Genomic DNA, 20619 nt, shown 5'->3' on the forward strand with positions numbered 1-20619 from the left:
TTTTGGGCATTCCCCCTCTCTGTAAGATAACAGGCTGCTCCAGGCTCAGTCTGAACCTGCTCTGCCCCGTCCTGGAATCAGTCATTCTCTCAGGAGGCCTGCTTCCTGTAAGTGGAGAAGGGTGCCAAATTTACTTCTAAAATAAAACAAAGACAAAACAGAGAGCACACAGCTCCTCAATAAATGTAATCAATATTTAAAACATGCTCTGATCTATGCCATTGCCAGTTAAACAAAAGAGAAGCAAAGTTAGATTGTTAAGACAAGATAGTTTGGGTTTAGACATATGCAAATACCTAAATAAAACAGAATAGAGCTACTGTAAATAGATCTAGTCATAGATCAGACCTCAGAATATGACAAAGGATCATTACAATTGTCTATTCAACTAATGGAGTTAATGGCTTTTTTGTTTGTTTGGTTGGTTGGTTTTGGTGAGGAAGATTGTCCCTGAGCTAACATCTGTGCCAATCTTCCTCTATTTTGTGTGTGGGACACCACCATGGCATGGGTTGATGAGCAGTGTGTAAATCTGCACCTGGGGTGCAAACCAGCAAACCCCAGGCCACTGAAGCAGAGTGCGTAAACTCAACCACTATGCCACCAGGTGGGCCCCCAGTGGTTTTTTTGGTTTGTTTTTTTTAGGAAGATTGGCCCTGAGCTCACATCTGGTGCCAATCCTCCTCTTTTTGCTGAGGAAGACTCGTCCTGAGCTAACATCTGTGCCCATCTTCCTCTACTTTATACATAGGATGCCTGCCACCGCATGGATTGATAAGCTGTGCATAGGTCTGCGCCTGGGACCCAAAGTGGTGAAGCCTGGGCTGCTGAATGGAGTGCACAGACTTAACCACTACACTTCCGGGTTTGCCCCCCGCCCCCGACCAGTGGTTTTTTGAATATTAAGAATAATCAACTTAGGGGCCGGCGTGGTGGCATAGTGGTTAAGTTCGTGTACTCTGCTTCAGTGGCCCAGGTTTCGTGGGTTTGGATCCGTGTGCAGACTCAGCTCTGCTCATCAAGCCACGCGGTGGCGGCATCCCACATAAAACAGAGGAAGATGGCACAGGTGTTAGCTCAATGTCAAGCTTCCTCAAGCAAAAAGAGGAAGATTGGCAACAGTGTTAGCTCAGGGCCAATCTTCCTCACACACACACAAAAATAATAATAAACTTAGTTTCTTCTTCTCACAATTCAAAAAAATAAGCTCTCCATATACTAAAGCCTTAATTAGGAAAACAAAACAGAATTACTACAAGAACATTTAGAAAAATACCTTTAGAAGAGAGAGGTAGTGCAAGACTTCCTAAGTCAGCACAAAGTGCGCCCACGTTCGTAGCTGTTATATCTTTTTAGTGGCCTCTTCCTTTTATTGTTGCCTGTTCATCACTATTAAACTCTGCCTCAAAGTCAACCTCATCTGATAACATTTGTGTACCAGCTTGATTAGCATATTTGCAGTATGTTTCCCTTGTCCCTTTAGGTTCCATCATTTTCTATCATTCTATCCATCATTTCTAACATATCATCTACGTTCCATCATATATCTATCAATCTGTCATTGGAGTGGCATAACTCCTGCCACTACTTATAGCTGGATTTTCGTTTTTAAAATACAACCTGAAATTTTATCTTTTAATGAGTTTATTTAATCCATTTACACTTATTATCATTCCTGATATATTTGCACTTATATCTAAAATTTCGTTTGGTGTTTCTGTTAACCACGCTTGTCCTTGGCATCTTCTAAAATTTTTCTTGACTATTTAAATTGGTCATTCATGTCTTCCTAGGAATCTGACCAATTCATCTACTTTGTTTAATATGTTGGCATGAGGTTATTAACAATTTTTCTTGGTAATCTCTTAAATTTTTGTAGGGTCAGTAATTTTATTCCTGCCAGTAGCGCTTTGCAATCACCCTACCAATTTAAAATATTCCCACAAATTTCCAGAATTTTCCCTGAGGATCAGCACCATTCCTGCTGACTCTCATGAGGCAGGGGATTTTTCAGATCACCATTGTGTGGTCCAAGGGGCACACTGTGTGTTTGACCTGGAGAATGGCTGGATGTTGGGGTCAGTTGGGGAGGAACCCTGCAGAGTTGCACATCTGTGATGAACGTTCGCTGCGCGGGACAGGCCAGCAATCTGGCGAGTAGATAAGACTTACAGGAGGCTGTTAAGAGCATTGGAAATGGTAGTTCTAGAAATCTAAGGTTTTGTTTTATTTTTAGTAATATAGGAAAAGACAGTATATCGTGATATAATAAGATAACAATAATAATCAAAGAATAGACAGATCCACAATAGCAACAGTTTTAGAAGGAAAACCCAATCTCCTGGATTTTATAAGCATTCACTTATCAATTCAGTCTTTAAAATATCTGATAGGGCCAGCCCAGTGGCATAGTGGTTAAGTTCACATGCTCCCCTTCAGCGGCTCAGGGTTCATGGATTCGGATCCTGGGCACAGACTTACACACGATTCATCTAGCCATGCTGTGGTGTCCCGTGTACAAAATAGAGGAAAATTGGCACAGATGTTAGCTCAGGGCCAATCTTCCTCAAGCAAAAAGAGGAAAATTGGCACAGATGTTAGCTCAGGGCCAATCTTCCTCAAGCAAAAAGAGGAAAATTGGCACAGATGTTAGCTCAGGGCCAATCTTCCTCACACACACACACAAAATATCTGACAGAGGGGCCAGTCCCCATGGCCTAGTGATTAAATTTGGTGGGCTCCACTTTGGCAGCTAGGGTTCCATTCCTGGGCGCAGACATACACCACTCGCCTGTCAGTGGCTATGCTGTGCTGGCAGCTCAAATACAAATAGAGGAAGATTGGCAATGGATGTTAGCTCAGGCGAAACTTCCTCAGCAAAAACAATTATAAATATATATATCTGACAGAGGCCTTTTTTATATGGAAAGAGTTACTTACAGTTGCTTGGTTTTCATTAATATTCAATTTAATAAAGTTGAAAGTTTAAAATATAGCTTTCTCTTAAGCCTTTAAGCTCAATGTACTAATCGGGTTAATTTATTCATAAATTAGTAATTAGTAATTTTGTATAAAAATAACATTGCTTTCACTTATTCTTTAATTCATATTCAGTTAAGTTTAACCGATAATATTTCCTTAAACATTTAACCCCATTTAACTATTATGGTTCATTAAATCCCCTTAAACGTTTTAAATTATAATCCCAAACTTAATATATTTGATTCTCTCAAGGGTGTCAGACATCCAACAAGGCTGATGACTGATAAGATAAACAAACCTTGTCTCGCGTGGAAACTCCAGTTACAATCTGAAGGCATCTGGGAACACCTAAAAACACGTCAACCTTCCAGGGAGTCAAACACTATTTTCCAAATTAAATAAATCTTCATGCATGTTTTAAAGTAAAATGATGTCTAGTAATAAATGTTTCAAATTAAAATAATATGATTAGTATGTCATATTTTCTTCAATGTTTAGAACACCTTAAATAACAATTACATATAATTTTTCATGATAGTTATAAAACATCCTTAAACGTCACATGGAAGTATTAATCCTGTGAGTTTCGCTTGCTTTACCACCTCTGTGCTTTATTACGAACCTCCCTGAGTGGGAAAGTCACTTCTGGACGCGGGGAGCAGATGGACCATCGCAGCCCAGCCGCGGGCCTGGGCCTGGGCCGCTGCAGATCCGAGTCTGAACTCCGAGGTTCGGCAGCTTGGACATCACGTCCGTGCTGATGCACCTGGAGACTCAGTCTCGCCCCCTCACCCTGCCTTAAGGGCACGGGACTCTAAATCCCCAAATTCCACAGTCAGATTTTAAAATCTTTACTGTAACTTCTTTCACAAGTGGATCTCTCTTGCCAAGTGGATGCCATACTCCTCACGGATTGCGTTTCCTCTCGTGTCTCACTGACGTAATTTCTAGAACCATTCTACTGATATCCCTCCTTTGTGCTCCCCCCCGAATCGTGTGTGATTTAGCATAGCTCCTGAATTGTTTAAATTTATTCATTCAACCAAAACGTATTGTGCCCCTCCCATGTTCCAGGCACTATTCCAGGTCCCGGAAATACAACAGGAAAGAAAACAGAAAAACCCCAACACTCCTGCCCTCCTGGAGCTTCCGTTCCTTCTCACCGTCTTGAGCTACCACTTGGAGGCAAGGACGGACTCTGTCACTGGAAACCCCAGCTGGCTCAGGGCCCAGCGTGTGACGATGATACCATAATAGCTAACGTTTCCAAGAACTTTGCTGGGCCTCTCGTGGGATCCTGGCGGCCACCTTGTGTTGGGGGGGGGTCACTTTTCAGATGAGGAAGCGGGCACACCGGCAGTCAGTACCAGGGCCTGGATCCTAGACCTGTCAGTTTTCTGGCTCGTGTTTCATGGCTGTGCCACACTGCCTCCTAGAGTAGTGTGAGATAAATCCGTGGGAAATTCCAGTGGCCCTAACCAGCTGGTTACCCTGGTGTGTGTTGACAAACCATCTGCTCATCTCCCCCGCCCACCCCACCTCATGCCTTTCTTCTGCTCCCCCTGACCAGAGTGTCTGCGGATGCTTTATTTATATATAATGCACTTAATTTAAACCAACTGTGCACCAGGTGTCCGGGGCCAGATGCTATCAGGAAACTCTTGCCCTACATTTGCAAGTGGGAAAATGGGATTAGATTAAACCCAAAGGGAAAAGCTATGTGGCGTCTTCCGTTCATCTCCTCCTACCCCTTCCGTGGCTGATCGTGTGCAGGCCAGAGCCAACAGGTGTCCCATGGGGAAGCCACAGGGCCTGGATGCTGGCACGCCAGCCATCGCTGAGAAGAGTGGGCAGATTCAGCTTTGCTTGGATTCTTAGCGCCTGAAGGACATGACCAAGGTCACTAGTTAAATTCCTAGTAAGGCCAAGTTGAGGGGCACTGGCTCCCAGAGCCCACGTCTGTGCCGCCCCACAAGAGTGACAAATGGAAAGGGTCCTGCTGGCCTGCAGGGCACTGAGGCCGACTTCTGCAGCCCCCAGGCTCGGGCTAGGGTGCTTGACAAACACTGTCTCTTTAAACCTCACGTAAGTTGACGAGGTCAGAAACTTTACAGATGGGGAAACTGAGGCTCGAAGTGGGGACCCTCCCTTCTCACAGCATGCTCGCGCTTCTGACTGAGCCCTTACGACGCTGCCCAGATAGCAAAGCGGGGCTTTGGCTGTGACAAGATTCTGAAGCTTAGAAACCTCAACGAGCAGGACTTGGAAAACCTGTGCGTGGTTTTCAGTCTGTGGGACGCAGGTTTGTCTTCACCTCCAGAGCAGATTGTTCCTCCGTTTTGGCAAAATCTCTAGACGTGAGGCTCCAGAACGTGAGCTGTCTGTGGACCTTGGGAGAAAATTGTGAAGACGCCGTTGGTAGATGCTTTGGCCTGGGAAGCGAATGCCCTGGCTGGGCATGCAGATTGCTGTGTAGACGGAGCCGGAGCCCTAACTCAGCCCCAGCTTTGCTGGCAAGAGGAGGGGAGAGAGGCTTCTCGGCCATGCCTGAACTGAGCTGACACCCTGCCGCAGTGCTGCCGGCTCTCGGTGGGGGACCAGCCCCGACTGTTGCAGGAAATGCAGAGCAGAGGAGAGAAGCCCGAGCGGCAGGATCAGGATCTGGCACGTGGGACAGAGCATTCCAGGGGGGTCAGTCCCAACGGAAAGGCTTCAGAACGTGGCAAGAAGAGTCCTTCCTCCCCTTAGAGCCCAGCACCATCCTGGCACCCCGGGCAGCAGGCAATTTGGGGACACGAGGAGACAGCCCCCTAGATGCAGCTAAGGCAGTTTCCCAAGGCGCCTTCAGCAGCAGCGAAGGAATCGCTCCCTCTTCAGACTCCTTCGCGGGCAGGGGCCTCAGCCAGGGTGGGGCAGGATAGGAAAAGAGGGTCTGCGGGTGGCGTGCAGTGGCCCTGGTGCAAGGAAGTGGGTCAGATGGGAGTGGACACGTTCAGGAGCCTCTTAAAAAGGTCCTTGTTTTTAGTCATCGTTGAATAAAAGTCACAGCAAAAAGCAGTCAGTTACCTTTTCATGTTTTTGTAATATTGCTTTAAAACAAAACTGTAATTCTTTGTTTCCCATGCAATAGTTTAGTCTCACTAACACTAAAATGATTTTGATAAGGAGATAAGAACAATTAAGATGGTGGGGGTTCAGGCCATTGTGATTTGGACTTTGAGAAATACTGTGAATGCTTCTTGGACTCACGCGTTGGTGACAGCGAGCAGAGCCGTCCCCAACTGCTCGTCACCCACGCCGCCCGAGGTGGGACTAGGTTCAGACGTATGTGACAGGAATCCCCACACACCCGGGGCTTAGACAGTGGCGATTGTTGCAGTAACGGCCTGCAACGAATCACTCCTGACTATAGCTAGGCCCTTGGTGACATGCGTGGACCAATGGGACATTAGCAAATGTGACACAGACAGGGGCTTGGAAAGCACTTGCATATCGGGACCTGCCTTCTCTTTTTCATGAGCGCTGAGATGGCCACATGAAGAAGCTTAGGCTGACCTACTGGAGGGTAAGACCCTCTGGAGCAAAGATGAGCCATCCCAGCTGAGGCCCCCTAGACCGTCCAGCCCAGACCATCCAGCTCTGGCCAATCCTCCAGCCACCCAGCTGACCCACAGAATCAGGAGCTAAATAAGATGGCTGTTGTGGGAAGCCTCTGAGTCTGAAGTGGTTTGTCACACAGCAAGAGCTAACAGATGCGTATAATACAGACGCTGGTTATCTTGGTCTCATAAACGAGACTCTGAGGCCCAGGGGTGGCACAGCACTCCGCTTTGTCGTGGACTAAAGCTTCTTCTGTCCTGTTGCTCTTCCAGCCTCGGTGTGTGGCTTATTCTGCATGCTCCAGGTGGTCGCCCAAGCCCCAGCTGGAGCCGTCTGATTTCCAGCCAGCAGGAAGCGGGGCAGAGGGAGTGACGGAAGAAGAGTTTCCTCCTTCTCTTACAAACGCTCCGGAAGTTTCACACGCCACTTACACTTACAACTTGTCGACTAGAGCTTAGCCACGTGGCCACAGCCACTTACAGGACAGACTGGGAAATGGAGTCATTTCTGGGAGCCATTGGCCCAGCTGAAAATCAGAATTTTGTTTTTGACTTTGTTTTTAACTAAAGAAGAAGGGAAATGGCATTTTCGGGAAATGGAGCAGCTTCTGCCTGACTTGTCTCTGCTGTGGACTGCTGCAGCCCAGGCCTGCATGCAGCCTCGACTCTCCAGCGCTCAGCAGGTGCTCCCAACACTTGGGGAACGCTGCCACGTGGATGACGGATGGGCTATTCCTAGACCCCTGAGGGGCCCCACAAGTTCAGGGATCGCACCCCACTCGCGCAAATGGTTGACATAACCCTACTGCCAGCGACTGGGTGCCCGACCTTATTAGCGAGGCTTCAGAACACAGCAAGAAAACCAAGTCAGAAATCCTGCTCTGTCACTTCATTCCTGGGTGACACTGGACAAAGTGGCCAACCTTAAGTTTCCTGTCTTTAAAATGAAAATAAAAATCTCTGCCTTAATGGGGACTTATTGCCTAGCAGGTACAGGGTTTTTATCTGGGGAGATGAAACGTTCTGGAAATAGATGGCGGTGAGGATTGCACACATTGTGGGTGGAATTGCTGCCACTGATTTGTACACTTAAGAACGGTTTAGAAAACTTCCTACCTCACAAGCTTGCCATCTTTGCATGCAGCCTCCTGTGAGCTTATGGAAGACGTGGCAAGGGAAGCCGGGAGAAGACCAAAGTAAGAAGCCCTCACAGGAGGGGGGGCTGGGATGGGCGGGCGGTGCACGGCTGTGGTCGGGGGACCGTAATCACATTTTCCAGGCCTGCTCTGTGTCTGGAACCAGAGCCACGTGTGTTCTCTTGGCAGCAGGCGGACGGCGCAGAGAAGTGCCTGACACGCAGAGTTAGTGGTGTGGACGATCTCCGGGGGCCTTCTGTGCAGAGCTGATAGCACTTGTGTTCGCAAACCCAGAAACTTTATAAATGGAGCTGGGTGAGACAGTTCACTCAGCCTGGACAGAATTGGTCGTTCACGCTTGATGCGACCAACACTTAATGAGCACCTGTGTGCAGTCGGAGGGGGCCACTAATAAATGTTCTGGTTCTTGCCTCAGGACGTAAGGTCAAATTCCGTTTCCCCACTGCCTCAGCTTCAGCAAATGAGAGAAGAGCATACGCAATGTGTGTTACACTGGGTGAAGGAACCCCCTCCCATTCCCGCCTGCATGACCGCAGACGCCGGCAAGATGCAGCCTCCATTGCCCTTGTCTGTGAGTGACTACTGTGTATGTCACTGAGATTTTGGCCTTGTTTGTCACTGCAGCAGCATCTGGCCTAACCCGGCTGATTTCACGTCCCACCGCGGGCTAAGGGAGTATTTTAACACAGAGATTAAACTCTGGCGTTAAGGAGGCTGAGTTTCAGTCCGGGTTAGCTGCTTTCTCACTGCATCATCTCAGACAAGCCCATGAACTTCTCTGTGCCTATTTCCCACGTTTAGAAAATGGAGACAATGGAAACCACCCCACAGGGTTTTATGAGGATTAAACCAGGTGAACAACACAGCCGAGCACATGGTGAGTCCTCAGAAGTGTGTGGTGATGACGCTCTCCCACAATTCTCACGACAGCTCTGTGCGGTTTGTTGCTGTGTCCAGCACTGAGGTTTTGGCTACGTTACTGCAGTGCGCCCTGACCCCAGCCCTGACCCTAGCCACGCCAGCAGCACTGACCCATCGGTTGACCTTTCAGAGGTCCCCAGGAGCTGTCCAGCTCCAGCATGCCCCTACTTCTCCTCCTGTCCTCATCTGCTCTCGACAGGGCTCGTTTGCTTGCTCAACTTGCCCAGTGACCACATCCATGTAAAAGACCCCCCGGGACAGAGGCTCAGAGCTGCAGCCACTGTCCTGGTCCCTGAGTCAGAGACCGCCGTCCTGCTTTACCGCCTAAAATGCAGGCCAGCAACCAGCCCCTCAGATTGGGATCCATCTGATTCCCTTCTGCACCAGACTCACCTCTTAGTCTGCCAAAGACAAACGATTTATTTGAACCATTTTCTAAAAACAGTCATTGGTGCCCAAGTGAAAATATCCCAAAGATGCAAAAGTACATAGAGAGATGACCTCCCGCCCTCCTCCTGGACTCCCACTGCCCTCCCCAGAGGCAACCACAGGGACCTGCTTCCTCAAAGGCGGTCTTAAACCCGTTCCTTGTTTCTTCCTGCGTCTGTGCCCCCACAGGGAACACCCTCCGGAGCTAACGTCCTTCCTGTCCTGGAGCAGCACCCACTGCACTCTCCCACCAGCACCGCCCCTCCTGGCCCCCTAATCCTGCACATCCTGCTGCACTTGTTCAAGCAGCCTTCTCCGGAAGAGTTCGTCGGCAATTCCAGCTGGTACTCACCTCCCTTCCTCCTGACAACAGGACTATTTCTGTCCCGTGTTTGGACGTTTTGTCGCATCCGATTTATCAGGTGCTAGTTTCTAATTGCTCCGTGTGGCCACCCCCAGTGCCCCAACCAGGCTGAAGGTCGACTTTCATCCCCATGGCTTCCATGGCCACCCTGTCACTCCCACGTCCACTCTCCTGAGTTTCAGACACATTTCCAGTTGAAACTGGGCATCTTCCCAGTTGTCCTATGGGAATGTCCAAAACGGAATTCTCGCTTTTGCCCTTATCTTACTCTCTTCTCTAATCTCCTCTCTCAACGGATGGCCTCAACGTCTATGTAGTCGTCCAGACTTGAGACTTTCGTCCCCTAAACCCCCACATGGCCTGCCTGAGCCCCCTCCAGGAGGACGTGTGCGTGGGAGGCTGGGAAAGGCCCCACAGGCCGGCGGCTGTGCATCAGAGCGTCCCTCGCGTCGCCCCCTCTCCCTGCAGTCCTGCTGTCTCTGCCCTTGGAGCGGCTCCCAGCACCTCTTGCCTGGTTTACAGAACCTGCCTCCAAAGTGCTCTCCCTCCCGCCAGTCTCCTGCCTCCATCCACCTTCTCCTCCCACAGTGCCACCTTCCTGAAGGATACGTGTGATCCTATCACCTTCCTGCTCAGAAACCCTTCAAGGTCCCCCCAGCCTGGGGCCCCTCCAGATCGGCCTCCTGTTCTCCTCCCCTCCCACTGCCACCGCCCCGTGCCCCTGACACCGGGCCAGGTGACCACCTGCCATTCCCCATACGGAAGCCCCACTCACGCCTTTTCTCCTTTTATCCCCTGATTTCCTCCCTCCTCTCTTCCACCCACCCTGCCCGGACACCAGGGTCCAGCACGAAGGTCATCTCCTTCCTGAGACCTTGCCCTCCGCCTCCAGCCCTGACCCCTGTCCTGGGCAGCATTAGCTGCTTTTCCTCTATGCCCCGTGTCTGTGTCTGTGCGTAGGCATCACATGGGCGGTTGTGTCCACCCAAGAGTGAGCAGGTGTCATCCATTCATCCAGCGTCCCCAGTGCCAGGCTGCTGAGGGGACAGACGTTCAATCTACGTCTATCAGACACATGAATGAGTGAATGAATGAATGAGTGAATGAACGCGTGTCACATGGTTTTTAAATCTGTAAACAAACAGATTGCCGTGTGTACTCTTTAAGGGCCCTTGGAGCTCTGAAATTCTGTTACTTAGAGCTCCTGGGGGTCTCCACAGTCAGGCTTTTCCCTCCTTCCTTCCATTCAAGTGTTTGTTACTGAGAGCTCCCTGTGCGCCAGGGCCTGGGCAGGGCGCTGGGGAAACCGAGGACACTGAGGAATCTTTCCTGCCTTCAAGGAGCTCCCAGCCCAGTGGGGGGTGCAGGCGGGAATGCGGGATCCAGACGCCCCTTTCAGAGGGCAGCTTTCTCTAACATCCGGGTCACCAGGTCTGGTCCTGCTGTCTCTCTCTGGTTTGTCCACTACGGTCAGCATCACGCACATTTCCCCGGTCGTCCCAGTCCCTCTGTGGGCCACCTCCTTTACTGCTGATCTCTGCTTGAAACTCTAAATCGTGGTCACCTGATAGAGTGAGGCGCCCCCGCTGGCACCAGGAAGGAGCTGGAGAGGGGCAGGCTCCCCTCCCTGACCACCGCTCTCTTAGGTCTTCCTGAGACCACCCTTCCAGGCTGTTCAGGTGTCCATGACTTCCCCCTGAGGAAGGCTGGGACAATTTCAGGACTCGGACCCTTCCCACCCAGGGGGTCCCTGGTGAGCACTCCCCACTCTAACCTGCTTCCCTCTGCTCTTGGGTTTGTATCTTCTCCCCCAAGCACTGTCCATCTGAACCGACACCCACCTCTCCACGAAGAGCCGTATTCCCACCTGCAGGGGGAGGTATCAATCCTTGAACCCACTTATCCCCCCTCCTCCCCAAGTAATGCCCTGAATCTGAGTCATCACTTCCAGGAGGGCCACGCAGCCAGCAGTCATCAAGACTCAAGAACCGTCTGGAGAGAGAGGGGGTTCCAGGTCCCGTGGTCAAGGATGAACAAGGGTCCTCAAGGTTAGATTTCCTTTTCCACTTTGACTGGCATGAGCATTGGTCATCCTCAGCCGTCTCATTAGCCATGGGGCTGAATTAAGCAAATACATGCTTCCCAACAACACACAGTGTTCTCTGGAAACGTTGTGGTCCTTGTCAACCCTTACTGAACAAGGAGAGGCTTCTGGACTGCCAGAATGCCGCGCTCATCTCTGACGTCGGCGAGCCCCATTCCTGTGCAGAGTGGAGCAGGATTCAGTTCCTTTTCTGTACCATGGGAGAGTTGACTTAATAAGGGACAGTGATACCATCTAAGGGCTGTTCCCAGTGTTGCTCCAGGAGAACACGCCTCTGTGTGTTCACTGTTGCAACTCAACATCATGTGCAGTGAAGAACACAGTCGGTGCTCAATAATTGACTGTTCCCCATCTGGTAAATGATACCACCAGTTACCCAGTTGCTTAGGATAAAAACCTTGACTCCCCTCTCTCCTCCATCCCATCTCCAATTTGTAAGCAGTTTGCTCCATCTTCGGAAGACATCCCAAACTCGACCGCTTCAGTCTACAGCCACCGTGCCCTGCGATATTTTCCTTCACTTCACTTATCACCTACATGATAGCGTAAATCCACAGGCGAGCCTCATCCTTTGTGGACTCTGTGTTTGTGAATTCACCTACTCACTAAAATTCATGAGTGATCCCCAAATTGATACCCTCGGTGCTTTCACTGTGGTTCACAGACACACGCAGAGAGGTGAGCGCTTTGAACCAGCTGAGGTCCAACAAGGAGCCCTCTGCCTTCTTGTTTCAGCTCTCAGACTACAAACAACTGTCTTTTTTATGGCCTGTTTGGTGTCACATTCGCATTTTTGTGGGTTTTGTTGGTGATTTTACTGTTTTGTTTTGTTTTGTTTTGAGGAAGATTAGCCCTGAGCTAAGATCTGCTGCCAATCCTCCTCTTTTTTGATGGGGAAGACTGGCCCTGAACTAACATCCATGCCCATCTTCTACTTTATATGTGGGACACCTACCACAGCATGGCTTGCCAAGCGGTGCCATGTCCTCACCTGGGATCCTGAGCCAGCGAACCCTGGGCCACTGAAGCGGAATGTGCGAACTTAACGGCTGCACCACTGGGGTTTGCCGGGCTGGCCCCCGATCTTACTGTTTAAAATGGCCCCCAAGCACAGGGCTGACTCGCTGCCTAGTGCTCCTCAGTGCAAGAAGGCTGGGATGTGCCTCATGGAGAAACACGCGTGTTACAGAAGCTTCCTTCGGGCCTAGAGTTGTAGTTACAGATTATGGCGCTGTTGGCCACGAGCGCAATGTTAGCGGATCAACAATATATATTAAACAAGATGTCTTTAAACAGGAGCACACATGGGACAAGGTTATACGCAGATCAGTTGACGGCCATGTGACCAGAGGCTCACAGGACCTAACCCTGTATTTCTCCAGAACGATGCTTCCGTGTTTGCTCCCTCAGTGCTCACGGTGACTTTTCACAACATAACTACTGCAAAGAATGAGAATCAACCGTATTTATTTGTTTGTTTGTCATCTGACTCACAGCAAGAATGAAAACTCAATGAGGGCAGACACTGTCTATGCTGGGACGACGCCTGGCGCATAGTGGATTCTTCATAAATACTTGCTGAATCAGGGACTACATTAGGGGACATTTTGCCTGGAACTTAAATGATGGGGAAAATTGCGTCTTGATTTTCATTACTCTCCAACTGAAACTAAATAGTTCCTTCAGTCATGAACATGGGCAACAAGTCACAGTAGAATGAGCAGCATCCGTGACGATCACAATAGAAATCACTGGCATTTTCAAATCACAGTACAGTTGTGTAGAAAACTTGAAATATAGTTTTACTCTCATCAATACTTGGAATTATAGTAGGTATTTTGCCGATCACCAGATATGATTACTTATATAATGTGTTAATGAAGAAATATTTCTGAGCCACACATTTTAATAATTGTCTTGAGTATAATTGATTTCCTTTGAAATCCTGTGGTTTTCATTTTCTGCATTTAAAACATTAAACATTAAAACGTTCTGAGAAGGGATCCACATGCCTCCCCCACTATCGATGAGGTCCACGACACAAAAGAGTTCAAGAACCTTCGTCTAGCTTCAGGTCAAGGCCACATTCAGGTAACATGTCCAGGGTCATGAAGCAACTTAGACAGAATGGGGACCCACACCCAAAAATGCCTGCCAGCGTCACCACAGAGGGGGTGTCCTCCTTCTGAGGGCTCTTCCACAGAGATGTCCTCTGTGCATCCCCTCGGACATCAGCGAGAGCACAGGCGGGAAGTTTCCACTGGATCCCATCAAGGGTGTCCAGCGCTGACCACATGCAGGGCCTTCTGCTTCTTCAAGGGCGACCTGAAAACCACTACTGCCACAGACGCACAAAGTACAGAAGCCAAGAGTAAGGGTTTACAGATCGTTACAGCAATTTGAAACTAATGATAAAATAACTAAGGCTTACGTTGTGTATATATCTTTGTTTTTTAAAAATGTCATTTTATTTTGCAAAGTCATTAGTCTGCAATGAATTGAAAATTTACAAAAACAAAAACTAAGCAAAAAAACACTGCTCTTTCCTCCACATGGAGCTTGAGAATCACCATTGTGGGGCGTACAGTGGACAGGGGGTGGGGAAGGAGACGTGGATGCAGCAGGGCTAACGCTCGGAAAACACGAATAAAATGCAGGACACGGAGCACATCCGACCAGCAGCTCTGGGGCAGACAGGGGGCGGGGGAGGTGTCTGAGCCGTTTGACCAACATCTACAGGTGGAGATGATGCCTTCCTGGTGTCCCAGGCAGTGGGCTCAGCGGTGGTCCTGGGTGTGCCAGGAAAGGTGGTCTTCAGGCACGACAGGGCACAAGCCAGTGTGTCGGTGGTGAGTGGGGCAGGACACAGTGGGAGAGCAGCCCGGGAGGGCTCGTGGGAGCACACCACGATGGAAACAAGCTGAGGATATGGGGCTTTTTCAGCAGCCGTGAAGAGCCATGGACCTATCTGGAGCACAGAATAAAATGATTGCATCTTAGTTTTAAATGATAATATTTATTGAGTCAAACTAAATTTACAAAGTTCTCAGGTCCTGACTCTTTCAGAGAGGAGAATTTCCCTTTTCCATCAGAACGTGCAAACACACGAAACTGATTTCCATGCCTGGATGAACACGTGCAAGGATGTGCAAGAATGAGGAATGCCCTGGAAAACCAGTTTGCCACTTCTCCCCACCTCTGCTCCTCTCTTCCCTCACTTAGCACTTTCTGTGAGGGTGGAAATGGTCCCTGCTGAACTGGTAGCCACTAGCCACAAGTGGTTGGTCGCTGGGCCCTTGAAGTATGGCTACTGTGACTGAAGAACTGAATTTTATTTGATTTTAATGCCAATAGCCACCTGTGTCTAGTGGCTGCCATACTGGACAGAGCAGTGACTTTTACTACCATGAGCACAGAGAAGGAAGATGGAGATGCAAGAAGTCTCCAGGCAGGCCGTCCTGGCATATTTTGCTAATGAGAACAGTCAAAATGGAATGAAGATGGAAATGAGTCCTTCTGCTTTTAACCCAAACATGTGTGTTTTAACCTATTTGTGTCCAGTGGGCCTCTCGGAAGGAGGCCTGGGAGCCGGGAGCATAGGGCTCACTCCTGATTCTGCTCTGAGACCTCAGACAGGTCAGCTCCAGGGGCAGGGCGAGAACTGACGTCCACTGAGCGTCAGCAAGTACCAGGCAGGGGTGTCAAGCCTTTTTACAGAACATCCCGTTTGAAGGTCGCAGCAAACCTGCGAAATGGCATTTTTATTCTGATGTTACAGGTGAGGAAAAGGAGGTTCAGCGAGGTGCGCAGTTTGCCCGTCTCCCAGGCTGTGAGGTGCAGAGAAGGCGTTTAGATATCTAGAGCCGTTCTACGGCCTAAGCTCTTTCCACTGGCCCCTGGGCCTCCCTGAACTCTTCTTGTCACGAGTGAGACAAGGCTGGTGGGCCTCGTGCTGTCCGCCCTCTGGATGAAGGGGAGGCGACGCTAGACTAGTGAGGAGGAGACGGTGGGGGAGGGCGCTCGAGGGAGGGGGCTGTTTTCTGAGAATACAGGCAGGCACGGCGTTCTGAGACGGTTCCGCGCTCTCACTGATATGGAAAACGCTTTAAATTTTCCATTTAAGAAACGCCCGAGGCCAGGTCTGCTGCAATAATGTAAAAGCCAATATCAGTTTGGAAAGCTTGTCACAGCCTTTCCAATCCCAGGCAACATTAAAAATGCAAGGGTTTGCTATTTAAATACAGCCTTTGGCCGCCGGCGCAGAGGACACTTGGTTAACCGCAGAGGGCAGCCGTCTCCCACCCGGGGCTCACCAGTGAAGCAGGAAGGAGGCAGAGGACGTGCTGACAAGTCTGCATCACATCAGGACAACGGCAGGCCTTCCAGACCCAGGAAGGTCTGGGTCCTCAGAGGTTGTCCAGTCCCAGTGACCGAATCAGATACCTGTTCACTGGGGGCAGGGACTGTGTTGATTTCCTTCATCCTTGCCCTCCTGGTACCCAGCCCTGTGCCTGCTGCACAGCAAGAGCTCCAGAAATATTGGTTGACTGGATGAACTAATTCATCCAGCATCTTTCTTTTAGGGTATCCTGTCATGTCCCAGGCACTGTGCTAGGCCTATAAATTGACACAGAAATCAGCCATTTGGGGAAATCAATCTCAAGTAAGTTACCACCCAAGAAGGAAGGTAAGACGTGCAAATAAATAATAATAACACACAATAGCATCGTTAACCTTACCATAAGTGTTAATTCTGGAGGTCTGCCAACTACAGGTGCTCGAAAATGGGCCTGATGAAGGATGCTTCTGCGGTTGGACGTGGGATTCCATGCGATCTGGGAGATGGAGTAACTGGGTGGTGGAGTCAGCAGTGAGGGCTTCTTGGAGGAGGTGCCAAGAACCACTCCTGGGGTGGGCTCGTGTCCTGGGCTCCTCCACTCAGGCTGTAGGCTCCGTGAGGGCCAGACTGTGTCTTATTCAGCTCTGCACTCCAATACCTCACATGGGGCCTGACACACAGTAGGAAGCAGCATATGCTGAAGAAATGAATGAATGAATGAACATTAGGAACCTATCAGGAATCCTAAGAAGAAGAAGCATTTATTAAGAGTTTAGAATGTACCAAATATTTTATATACATCTTCTTAGTTAGTTATAATAGTCAAGGTGCAGCCAGGAGACAGAAAACCACGTCGGTTACTTAAACAAAGAGAGTTTAATGTAAAGGAGGGTTAACTAGGTATAAAGCTGTTAACCAGGTCACTGAAAGGGTAAAATGAGAACCATAAGGTCTAACAGAGAGAGCTACTGCAGCCATCACCCGACGGGTGAGGGGCCACAGGGAAAGGGGGCAGACTGCTGAGGAGGGGGCCCTGCTGGGCTGGCGCTGATGTCTCCGATGGGATGTGAGGAAGCTAACTCTGCTCGTGTTGGAAAATCTGCACGCTGGCTTCAGCTGCTGCCATGGGGAGGCCTCGCTGCTGCCAGGGTGAAAAAGCATTGCTGGAGTGACGCTCATAGCCACCAACAAACTCCTCTCCATCCTTCAAGACCCAGGTCAGATGTCACCTCCCCTGAGAAGCCTCTCTGATCGCTTCCTCCGGATTGGCAGCAGACAGGATGGAACAAGTCTCGTCTCCCCCTCCAGCTGTGGGGTTCCCTCTAGTGCCCTCACTGGCAGAACCTAGGTCAAGCAGAAATGTGATGGCAGAGACCCAGCCCCCGCATTGCAAAGTGAGTCCGGAAGAGCTGTGGAGCAGAGACGTCCCGGCTTCGCCTCTGGCACAGACGCGTTCTCATTGGTGTTGTGCAGCATGTTCTGCCATCACTCCCATTATGCAGGTGAGGAAGATGAGGGTCTGGATAAGTCAAGGGGATTCACCTACTAAGTCGGAGGGGCAGAGGCTGGTTTGAAGCCAGGACCGGCTGCTCTTAATGGCAACGCTACACCAAGTTTCCTCCACATTGTTATGTTACGAAGGCGTCAGGATAGAACAGATCTGAAGTCCCAGTGTTGCTGGGTTGGCAGCTGGGGACGGCTTGGTTGGGGGGGGGATGCAGGCATCACCAGTAAGAGTGGGGAAGCAGGCATGGGCCGGTCCTGACAAGTTTCTCCCCGTGTGCCACTTTAATCTCTCCCTTTACGGTCCCGTAAGAAAGTTGACATCTTTAGTCTTTGATCAAAATTAGCCACCCAGCAAACTCCTCTCCATCCTTCACAACCCAGGTCAGATGTCACCTCCCCTGAGAAGCCTTCCTGATGTCTTCAGACCCAGCCCTGCCCCGACGGTGCTTCCACAGGACTGGGTGCTGGCTTGTCTATGTGCCACACTGGATTGAGTCTCCTTGAGGGCAGGCCTGGGTCCGCACAGGCTCTGCCTGGCATGTGGTGGGTATCCAGTGTCTAGTGATAATTATAAAGGCTTGTTTCTTCCAGAAGCTTCTGTGGGAGCACTGTCAACCTCAGGACCGGACTTTTTGACTCATTCTCTGCCTTCCAGGTGTTCTCGGTCCAGTAGCGAAGACATGTTGAAAAAGCAACCCCTCCTGGTTTAGCCACTCACCTCTCGTCTCTTCCAACCCATTCTTCTCACGTCAGTCAGCTACACCCATTCCCCATCCACCTCCTTCTACTCCACCCTGCAGCTCTGAACCCTCTGCAATTTCCTGAACTCACCAAGCCCTTTGCATGGCTCTTCGCATCGTGGTCTTTGCAGGTGAGGCGTCCTCGAGCCCGAGCCCTGTCCTCTTGCTCCCTTTGCCTGTGTCCCTCCGACTTATCTTTTTGGTCAGCTGCTGAGTCACTCCCTCTGGGAGGTTATTGGCAGAGTAACTTGATGCTGCTGGAGCAGCCTGTTCCTGATCATGCCTCTCGTCCACTGAACTGCAGTGGCCTGCATTTGTGGGGTCTCCTCCTCTCGGCAGTGGTGAGCTCCCTGACACGTGGCAGGTGCTCTGAAAAATAGATTCGAATTAACTAGTTAATTAAAAACAAAACAGAAAACTAAGAGAGTTCTCTCCAAGGATTTTGAAAGTCACAGGCTGCCTGAGACGTGATGAAATAACTCTCTCCCATTGTCTTGGGGCCTCTGAGATGGGGGAGGAGTCAGGAGACTGAGATTGGCGTCCGGGAGGTTCGGGGTCAGCCAGTTTGTCTCTGCGAGTGTCAGTTTCTTCGTCTCTCTCTCTGTAGAGTTTCTTCATCTCTTTCCTCTGTAGAGGAGGAATAAAATCTCCTCTACTCTCCTAGGTTCTCCGGCTGGGGCCCAGGAAATTAAAATGACAAAAGATAGATTAACAAGAGAAAAACCAGTTAATAATGTGTGCAAACAGGCAGGAGAAACTCAGTGATGAGTGACACCGAGGGGTGGTGAGAACTCTGGCTGATACAGCATCTTAACAAGGAACATCAAATTTGTAGAGAAGTGACAAGACAGAGGAAAAGAGGCTTAGGCTTTTAGGGTGGGCAAACATGGGACGGTAAACATATGGGGGAAGCCGATGGAGGCTAAGGGCGGCTTTAGCGAGGTTTGCTATGAAGCTCTCCTCTCTGGGCTTGTGAGAGTCTACAGTCGTCCCCTGCGATCGAGTCTAGGAAGTGTCTTCCTGGGTCCCCCTCTTCCTGGTACAGGGGAGGGAGATACCCCGACAGATGGAAATTTATGTTCTGCATATGGGCAAATAGGGGGCAGGGCCAAGAGTCTTCTTTTGATTTCTGCTGTTTCTGAGTTTTCTTCAGCTGAAAATGATCTTTGTGCTCAAGGGGCGGATTCAAGGGTGGCATATTCTGATCCCCGACGGTCTAAACTTGCCTGTGCTTCCCAAAACACAGCGTTGTGACGGTACGGCACATGCGGAAACTCTGTGCCAACTGTGAAGTGCTGTACAAAGGTCAGGCATAACCATCTCCACGATTGTCGTCTCCAGGAAACAATCCGGGCTGCAGCCTTATCCACTTTCCTCATGGCAGCCCAAGCCAGGCCTGAAGTTTTCCAGCTCCTTCTCCTGGGGCCAGGCTGGGCTTCTCAGAGAAGACAGCAGAGACCCAGCTGAGGGCTCCTACAGCTCCACGTCCTCACACAAGCTTCCTTCTGGAGAGACAGGCAGTCTGGAGGGAAGGCGGGGAAGCCAATCCTAACTTCCTCTCCCCAGCCCCGCCCCCACGCCTGACTCCTTTAAGACAAGCTCCTGGCGTCTGCGTTGTTCACGAGGCCCCTGCCCACTGTGTCTCCTCTGGATTTTTTTAGTGTTCTCTGTGGAAGCCAGAGAGATGCATTGGTTAATAAAGGGACCCCGTACACCCCTCATCCCAGGCCCCCAGAACAGTGAACCAGACAGAGCTCCCTGAACATTATCCAGCCACAGGGATGGGACATTCCAAAGAGCTAAAATCCTCCTGAAATTGAACCCTAATAAGGCAAAAGACATCTATGGACTAAACATTAATGAACCTACTGTATGTCGGATATTGAACAAGTTTCACATCACTTAACCTGATATCAACTATTCCCATGTTATAGATGAGCAAATTGGGGCTCAGAGAGGTTTTAGTTAGATGGGTGGAAGGACAGATGAATGGATTCAAGGATAAATGGATGGATGGGAGGGTGGCTGTGGAATTTGTGGCTGAGTGGATGGTTGGGTGGCTGAGTGGATGGACGGATGGGAGGGTGGATGGGTGGGTGGCAGAGTGGGAGGATGGATGGGTGGGTGGCTGAGTGGGTGGATGGGTGAATGGATGGGAGGGTGGATGGGTGGGTGAATGGAGGGGAGGGTGGCTGAGTGGATGGGTGGGTGGATGGATGGGAGGGTGGCTGAGTGGATGGGTGGGTGGCTGAGTGGATGGGTGGGTGGATGGATGGGAGGGTGGCTGAGTGGATGGGTGGGTGGATGGATGGGAGGGTGGCTGAGTGGATGGGTGGGTGGATGGATGGGAGGGTGGCTGAGTGGATGGGTGGGTGGATGGATGGGAGGGTGGCTGAGTGGATGGGTGGGTGGATGGATGGAGGGTGGCTGAGTGGATGGGTGGGTGGATGGATGGGAGGGTGGCTGAGTGGATGGGTG

The 20619-nt window shown here is 50.2% G+C and overlaps 1 long non-coding RNA gene across 1 annotated transcript; it reads right to left on the reverse strand.

The window, feature by feature from the left end:
* Nucleotides 1-13006: 13006 nt before the first annotated feature.
* Nucleotides 13007-18340, reverse strand: LOC139079122 (uncharacterized). Its single transcript, XR_011532449.1, has 3 exons — nucleotides 18233-18340; nucleotides 16296-16592; nucleotides 13007-14524 (listed from the first exon to the last, which is right to left on the reverse strand). It is a non-coding gene; the product is annotated as an uncharacterized lncRNA (long non-coding RNA).
* Between the last annotated feature and the right edge of the window lie 2279 nt (nucleotides 18341-20619).

This window comes from Equus przewalskii, chromosome 24 (assembly GCF_037783145.1).
Source record: "Equus przewalskii isolate Varuska chromosome 24, EquPr2, whole genome shotgun sequence".
In the NCBI taxonomy this organism is placed as follows: domain Eukaryota; kingdom Metazoa; phylum Chordata; class Mammalia; order Perissodactyla; family Equidae; genus Equus; species Equus przewalskii.